Source organism: Psammomys obesus, unplaced genomic scaffold (genome assembly GCF_907164565.1).
Source record: "Psammomys obesus unplaced genomic scaffold, mPsaObe1.curated_primary_1811, whole genome shotgun sequence".
NCBI lineage: Eukaryota > Metazoa > Chordata > Mammalia > Rodentia > Muridae > Psammomys > Psammomys obesus.
Window position 1 is genome coordinate 18,764,304 of NW_026596109.1, and position 8,859 is coordinate 18,773,162.

Genomic DNA, 8,859 nt, shown 5'->3' on the forward strand with positions numbered 1-8,859 from the left:
ATACATACATACATACATACATACATACATACATACATACATACATATCTTTAAAAAAAAGAAAGCTAGAGAAACAAATTTTGTGTGTTGCTATGGCCTAAATGTTTGCACCCTCCCCCAATTCCTGTGTTAAAATCCTGACCTCCATGGTGGTGAAATTATATAGAGAAACCTTTAAAAGGTGACTAAGAAATGAAATTAGTCCATTGAAGGAGAGGCATATTTCTGTACCCTATGAAGACACAGGTAGAAGGTGCCATCCATGGAGGATTTAAAAAATTACATGTCTAATTATCTAAAACCTTAACCCTGGTTTTACCAACCTCGAGAAGTATATTTCTGTTACATGGAATTATGTTGTAGCAAGTGGGAAGAGTATAAACAGATATGCTTTGAACATATATTATCTAATTTATTCTACCCCATGCTAATTTTTTCCTGAATACATTATGGAAATGCTTATCATTTATTAAAGTATAATATCATGTCTCTACCAGGCCATACCATAACAATACTTCAAAAGCCAAGTGTCCTACTCACTGTGGGCATTCTTGTGCTCTGTGTGCTAAATCCTAGACACTCGGCTATAAGCATACTCTACAAAGAGGACTCCAGCACATTTAGATCTAGCTGACTGTCAAGTATATTTTACCTTAGCCCTTGCTAGAGTTCATTCTGGATGGAAACATGTTCAAATCACAATGTTAGCCCAAGTGCTTGGAAACACACTCTTAAAAACAAAAACTCAAGTATAAAACAAGGACATTTGCTCAATCATGTTTGTAGTAGCTTTATTTGTAATAACCAAAATCTGGAACCAACCCAGATGTCCCTCAGTTGAGGAATGGATACAGAAATTGTGGTTCATTTACACAATGGAATGCTACTCAGCAATTAAAAACAAGGAAATCATGAAATTTGCAGGCAAATGGATGGAACTAGAAAAAATCATCCTGAGTGAGGTAACCCAGAAGGAAAAAGACACGCATGGTATATACTCACTTATAAGTGGATATCAGACATATAATATAGGATAAACATACTAAAATCTGTATTCTGTATACCTAAAGAAGCAAAGCAAGAAGGAGGACCCTGGGTAAGATGGTCAATTCTCACTCAGAAAGGCAAATGGGAACAGACATTGGAAGAGGGAGAAAACAGGGAACAGGACAGGAGCCTACCGCAGAGGGCTGTTGAAAGACTCCACCCAGCAAGTTATCCAAACAGAAGCTGAGACACATAGCCAAACTTTGGGCAGAGTGCAGGGAATCTTCTGAAAAAAGTGGGAGATAGGAAGACCTGGATAGTACAAGAGCTCCACAATGAGAGCAACAGAACCAAAAAATCTGGGCATAGGGTTTTTTTCTGAGACTGATACTCCAACAACGGACCATGAATGAAGATAACCTAGAACCCCTGCATAGATATAGCCCATAATCAGTTCAATGTCCAAATGGGTTCCTAGTAATGGGAACAGGGACTGTCTCTGACATGAACTCAGTGGCTGGCTCTTTGATCACCTCCCCCTAGTGGGGGAGCAGCCTTACCAGGCCACAGAGAAAGACAATTCAGTCAGTCCTGATGAGACATGATAGAAGAGGGTCAGATGGAAGGGGAGAAGGACCTCCCCTATCAGTGGACTTGGGGAGGGGCATGGGAGGAGATGAGGGAGGGAGGGCGGGATTGAGAGGGGAAGAGAAAGGAGGCTACAGCTGGGATACAAAGTGAATAACCTAAAAATAAAAATAAATATATTATTATATACTAAAAATAAAATTTAAAAATAAATAAAAATAAAAACAATGAGTTATCTTTCCCATATTTCATGTTTTTTGTCTTTCTCCATTGTGGAAATCCACTAATTCTTATTTTTCTTATCTGAAACAACCTTACGAAGTAACCCAAAATTGCCTTGAATATATAATCCTCCTGCCTCTCTTTCTGAGTGCAAGAATTAAAGGTGTGTGCCACTATGTCCACCTTAGCAGATTTTTAAATTATTCACTAGTTACACTTGCTTCATATTCATCCTGTGCTTGGTAAAATAAACCCATTTGTATGGTCACATTGTTAGTTAACACCAAATGTTCTGACCACCTTAGACATCGAAATCTTCTCTACAGCTCAGAAGGTATTTCAATCCTTACATTTTTCTATGAGGGTCCTTATAGACAACTTCTAGAAGCCAGGGTATTTTAGAAGCCAGGGTCTTCCATAACCTCTGTCTCTTCTAAACAGTCAAGGATATCTGTCTGTATTATGTTTGGAATGCAGCTTGGTACCAATTGAGGTCTGGAAATTTTCTTTAATTGTTTGCATATTTCCCCAAAATACAAATCTCTCCATAGAGATCATACACTGAGAGAACAGACTTTGTTTTGTATTTTTCTTATGCTCTAATTTTGTCTCCTAAGAGAAAAAGTATATTTAAGTCCTTAAAAATTTACCAAATATGTTCCTAGCATGTTGTGAACACAGTAGTGACCCAAAAATAGTTGATGAATTTAAATAGAATTCTATCATCTTGGTAGCTTCAAATTTCAAATTTAACTTCTTGAAATACTGAATTTCCCACTAAAATCTTCTGATTATTGACCAATAAAGAAGAACATTTTATTGAAACCGATGAACTATTACTTGGATACTTAATTTCATTAAACAACTAGATATTGCAAACTACCAGAACTCTTTAAGACAAAAAGTGTCAAATGGCATGGTATGAAGCTGTCACTAAACAAACTGAAAAAAATATTGTAAAGTTTTTTAGTGTAGAATTCTCTGTCTTTACTCTGATTATTAAAAACTTGTTTTTAAGGCAATTGTCAATAGACATAGGAATATATGTGTGTGGGGGGAGAGGGAATCTGAATAAAATATGGACTAAAAATGTAACAAATATTTCATTTCCATTAACAAGTTTCATAAGTTAAGGTTATGTTTGAATCAATTAATATAAAGCTACCTAGCTAAGACAAGATTTTTATCCTCAAAATCAAGTAAGTATCATAGCAATGTCAAGAAAAGAGGTCCCTGAAAAATGACCATGTTTCTCCAATTCCATCTCCTGCAGGTCTTCTTTGCGTTGAGTGTTGGCAGCATTAACTAGTAACTTCACTTGGAAAAAGTAGGTATTAATCCTTTTTTTCCTATTTTCCAGGTGACCTCTAAGAAAGAAGGAAGGAATGGAGGGTTATAGAAAGGGAGGAAAGAAGGGTGGGTTGAGGGAAGGTATGAAAAGGAAAAGGAATCATAGAGAAAAAGGAAAGAAAAGAAAGAAAGGATGGCAAGGTAAATTTTGGACTACCTGGGATCTACAAGGGCTTGGCATATAACTAAGTGAATTTACTGGCCCAATCGGTTCACCTATCTATGTGACTGGGCCTTTGTCCAGAAAACAGAAATCTTATAAGGTTGCCTGGACTGCCAGCTGCCTCAATTTTAACTCAACGATTTAATGTATTTTAAATAAATGTAACATAAGGAAAAAATGCTTTGTACAAATTGGTCATCTGTTGTTTTTCTGGCTGGCACCATGATTTATGTAATATATCAGTAGAACGGCATCTCTCTATCTGTCTCTTGGATAACAAAGTGCATCTGGAAGGTTCTTTATAGCGCTTTAACCCCATGATTACGAGAAAGGCTGTACTGTTTTTTTTTATAAATCATCTAAGTGAAACTTTCTCTCAAATATGAGACTATTTTATTCTTCTGAGGCCCACTTTCATTGTCCTGTATGTTCCTTTATTCCCATACTAAAAACTCAACATTATTTTTTTCATTATACACAAAAGCATTTAAGATTTGAATGAGACCCAACTTCACTGAAAACAACATTAACTGAACTTTCGTAACATTCAAATCATGTATTACTTATTTAGAAGTAATTATAAAGACTATGTGTATATTTTTACTTTTTTCTTTTTTTTTTCTTCTCCAACAATATAAAATATTGTCACCTGCCAGTTCAGTAAAACAAAATGCAAATTGTTTGTTTGGGGTAGAACACCCAGACCAATGATGATGCCATGACAGTCCATTGGTTATTTTAAAGAACCAATAGTTATTTTTAACTTATTTTGGGTAACATACCTACATTGTGGAAATCTTACAGAATCTTGGAAACTTCTCCCCGAAAGCAACATATATTTGTTCCTACTTAAAATTTTGCATGGAATCCAGATTCACAACTCAGAAGAACATAGCAATATGATTTTGTATGTCTTTCAAAGAGCATTGTTTTAGCTCTCTAATTAGTCCCAAAGGAATAACATGGGGGATTTGTGTTGTAGCTTGCTTGTAACGATTGTTTCTGGGGTAGTTGTCTTCTTTTTTTTTTTTTCTGGAGCTAATGAGGAAAGAGGTCATAGGTTCAATTCGTTTAGGGGTCAGTTGGTTGTCATACAAAGAAACAGCCTTTGCCATATTATTGCTCTACCATCTTGCAAATTTATGCATCTTTTCACCAATCCAGATAATGAATGGTTACCACAAAACCTCTACTTCTTCTAGAAGAAAACTTGAAAATATCTTCCCTTGCTTTGATGATATCAAGAATTATTTCAGTATGGGAAGCAGCAACTTAGTATAGTAGCAAGAGGAGGTGGCCAAAAGATCAGAGGCAAAGGGTGTCATGAGCTACATGGCTGGATGACATTAAGCAAGCTACTTGGATTATCTGGGTCTTTTCCCCAGTAAATAAGACAATATATGGTAAGAATTTTAAGAATAAAATAAGGTTTTTAACTCAAACTTTCTAATAATGAAGTTCACCATGTACTGAAGAATAACTGGTGCGTATAGTGTTGAGTATGAAAGCACACGCAAAAAAGTTGCCACTGACAGTGTTTGGGATGATCCCATAGTAGCAGGAGAGTCCTGAAGTGAAGCATTCTTCCTGAGGTCATTGACCATAAAGAAAACTCCATTTCCAGCAAATGCTGCACACTCATTTCTTTTGATGATCAATGGGCACATATTTGTACTAATAGATGTATATTTAGTGTAGACACCTCTATTCCTTAGCTCTTAAAGAAAACATTCATATGCACCATGGACAAAGGAGAATAATATAATGTTTAAATAGTTAAAGTCTCTTTGGGGTAAACAAAATGTGTTCCTCAAAAAAAACCTATTATCTTCTAAAAGCCAAGAAAATCAATTGGCTTATCTGCATAGGCTTATGCAGTAAAACATATAGCCACTTAGCTTTCACTGCTTATGATTAAAAAAAGAAAAACTGTCTTTGAATGTTCTCTGTATTTCCTTTTTTTAAAAAAGGATAATGCATTTGTTATACTCACGAACACAGAATGGGCACATACTGATAATGGGCAGACACTGCTAAACCATGTTTCATTTTTTTTTTGTAACATCAAAAAAAAAGCATTTATTTTCATATGTTTTATAGCCTGCTAATTTGGCTGTGGAGCTAATGCCCATTTAAGGGAATATGGTGTGGGATGACTGTGCAGCAATATTAAGTGAGGGAGCCATATGTTTCCTAGCCCCACCATACCGACTGTGGCTGCTCACCCCCCTGGTGAATTAGCTTTTTCTGCAGATAGGCCAACAGTGGGTAGAATGCTTCTTTTACAGGTGTTTGTTGGAGATCATGCAAAATAAAGGTTTCTACAGGGAGTGAAAAGTGTGTAAGACATCCGGAGATAGCATCTTGCTTTCACTTAAGATGCAGCCCGCAGAGGTCTGCTCCAGACTCTTAATTTATAATAGTACCTTTATATATCATGATAAGTGACTGTCTGCCCCCAGATAGCTGACACAGTGCCCAGAATATGCAGGGCTGTCTGGTTTTGATCATCTCCTAGTTTGTCTAGAAGGGTATTAGAAGCAAAAATATGACAGGGTTAGTTTGTGACCCAAAATGAAAATATACTTCATCCAAAGACTGAGTCATCTTAAATTCCAATTAAATAAGTACACACTGCAAAGAGATTTTTCTAACCAAATTGTCCTTACATACTCTTCAATGGTTTGGGTATCACATATAGTACAAATAGACAGACGCTTACAGAAAGTGAAGAGGACCTCAACTGAGTGGAAGATTAAACATTTTCACTGACAACTCCCATAATCTGAAATTATATAACGGTTTTCTTAAGCTCAAGAGAATTCCCTTCTACTGACGCCTTTGCTGCCCAAATTAAAGGGTACTAGAACCTGGAAGCGAAAATCAAACAAGAGAAAAGGTATACAAACAATACAAGCAGAAAGGCATGAGGTTTGTATAGGTTTATGTTTTTATGCAAATGTGCTGGTAAGAAAAGGGCTCTATTTGGGGAGCAATAAAGAAGAGGGTGGGGGGAAAGCTGTGAGCAGAGCTCAGTAAAAAACACAGAGGCTTTCTATGCAGATGGGGGATTTAAAAGGAGTAGAATGATAACCACATAGTCAAGAGACTAGAAAAGAGACCTTGATGTTTGATAGTTGTAATAACCTGCGGAGTGCTCTAATGGTTCGGGGATCAGGTGCGGAGCTACAGCAATAACGAGAGCTGAATAATTATCTCGGCCGTATCCATATCGCCAAAGTCCCAGCGTATGAGCTATATAAGGAGGCTTCTGCTGCCTCTCCAAGATTTCCTGAAATGTTAAATCACTGATTTGGGAGCACTTCCAGCGTTGGTACTGCCCAGTTAGAAAGAAATAAAGCCCAGAATTCTCCTGTGGCAGTTCTAATGTCTTTGTTAATTATGAATTATGGGTAAACATGCAGACGCACAGAGGTCACGGCTGTCAGCAACAATAGTTTTCAAGAAAGATTTTTACGAGGGTCTTTTTCACTCCACCATAATGTCCATTTTATATACATGAACAGAGCCAGGCATATAAAAAAAAAAATGTTTGCTTTTTAGGTGAGTTGGTTTTGTAAGGTTTTTTTTCCCCCCTTTTTATCTTCCTCTCCCTCTCCTTCCCCTGTGTACAGGCATGTTGCTGTAGCCAAGCAAAGCCGTTCATAACTGGAGTTCTCCTCTGTGACTGACAACAGCTGCACCACTCCAAAGACTAGACAGAGAGAGGCTGGGGCCGAGGCTGACTTGACACTCGCGCCCTGCAAACCACCTTGTTACCAAAGGAGGCAGCCAGCCAGGGCAACCTCTCGGCTGTGGTCATCTTTCAGGTCTCATGGAAACACAGAAGCTGCCCAGGCCCTGCTTGATTACCCCCTCTTAAATGGCAATGCCAATCTCAAATCTATCCCAGGATGCCTACAAACAGGACTGAAATTACATTATGTGTGGATTCTGCCCAACAAAAGCAACTGGCACAAAATCATTTTAATTAGGTAGTAGGGGCTGTAATTCACTCAACTTTGGCATTAATTCTTTTGTCCCATCAAAGAACTTCTGGGACTTCCTGTAAGACAGGGTGGAATAAAAGAGCTGCTTGGTGGAGAATAATTGAGCTTCTAACACAGGCTTTGACATGTTGACAGAATGTTAAACTCCACAATCAGATCAAAATTTGATTAGAATGTTCAGAAAAATCTGTGACAGTCATTCTACATAAATTTTTCCAGATAGACAATATTATCTAGAAAAAAAATGACTTGGCGATTGTGACTAAAGCAGTCTTCAACATGCCCAGCGATGTGGACACTGACACTCAGAAGCTGTTTGTGTAATTGGCAAGCTCAGGAATAATGTTTACCTCAAATACAGGAAACTCATGATCCAGTATCAGTGAATGTCTTTCTCCCCTTCCTCTTTTAACCCTAAGATTTGTTCATAAGGCACAGTAGCACATATTTGCAACCTCAACTTGCAAGACTGAAGCAGGAAGTTCATAAATTCAAGGTCAGCCTAACTTACACAGACCTTGTTTCAAAAAAAGAAAAACAAAGAATGAAGAAGAAAGGAAGGAAAGAAAAAAAATAATGAAAGACAGACAAAGAAAGGGACTAACGAAATGTCTCCATAGAGTACACACATGCTGCCAAGCCTAACTTCCTGGGCTCAGTCCCCAAAACTTACATGATAGAGAGAATCTACTCCTTCATGTTGTCTTTGGACCTTCATATGTGAACCACAGCACACACATGCTAAGGCAGGAGAGTGAATACACATGAGCACACACATTAATAAATTTAATTTTTAATTATTTTAAAAGGAAATAAGGAAAAAGGGAAGGGAAAGGAGAGGACGGGAAGGAAGGGGAGGAGAAGAGAGAGTTAACAAATGAGGTGGTGTCTCTCTAACATGCTGAGTTATCTTCAAGCCCCTCCACTTAAGGTACGCTATCCTGCTTCAAACCCTTTTCCTAGCAAATATTGCACCGAAGAGTCAGCTGATTATTCTTAATCAATGCAGAAAGATGCAGACAAAAACACACTGATGGTGATCCAAGCCAAGTTCCCTCCCAAAACACCCCCCACTATGTTCCCATGACCAGAGCCATATTTCACTCTACCCTGATAAAAGCAGTGGACACTTATTGGCATGGCACTCTCATAGCAATTTAGGAATTGGAAGTACATTAAATACACACCATGCCAACATCCCCCCTTTCCATCAGGCCATAAGCGTGAACCACTAGCGTTCAACTCTTTAAAGTGGAGGAGCTGAGAAAGAAACTCTATCTAGGTCCATTGTAGGAATTCTCAAGCAAATTCTATGCAGTCAACATGTAGTTTAGAATTGTTCTTAACCACCATTAGATAAGTAGCAAAGTGAATCAAACTAGTCAGAATGGAGAAGTGTCTATATATTGTCCTGGCCTCGAAATTACATCCACATCATATCATGTCATTCTATCTATCTATCTTAAAGATACATAGATATGTAGGTAGATGGAGATAGATAGATAGATAGATAGATAGATAGATAGATAGATAGATAGA

At 37.6% G+C, this 8,859-nt stretch overlaps 1 pseudogene; it reads right to left on the minus strand.

The window, feature by feature from the left end:
* Positions 1-8,859, minus strand: part of LOC129692417 (uridine 5'-monophosphate synthase-like) — a 28,149-nt pseudogene that overhangs the window by 12,996 nt on the left and 6,294 nt on the right.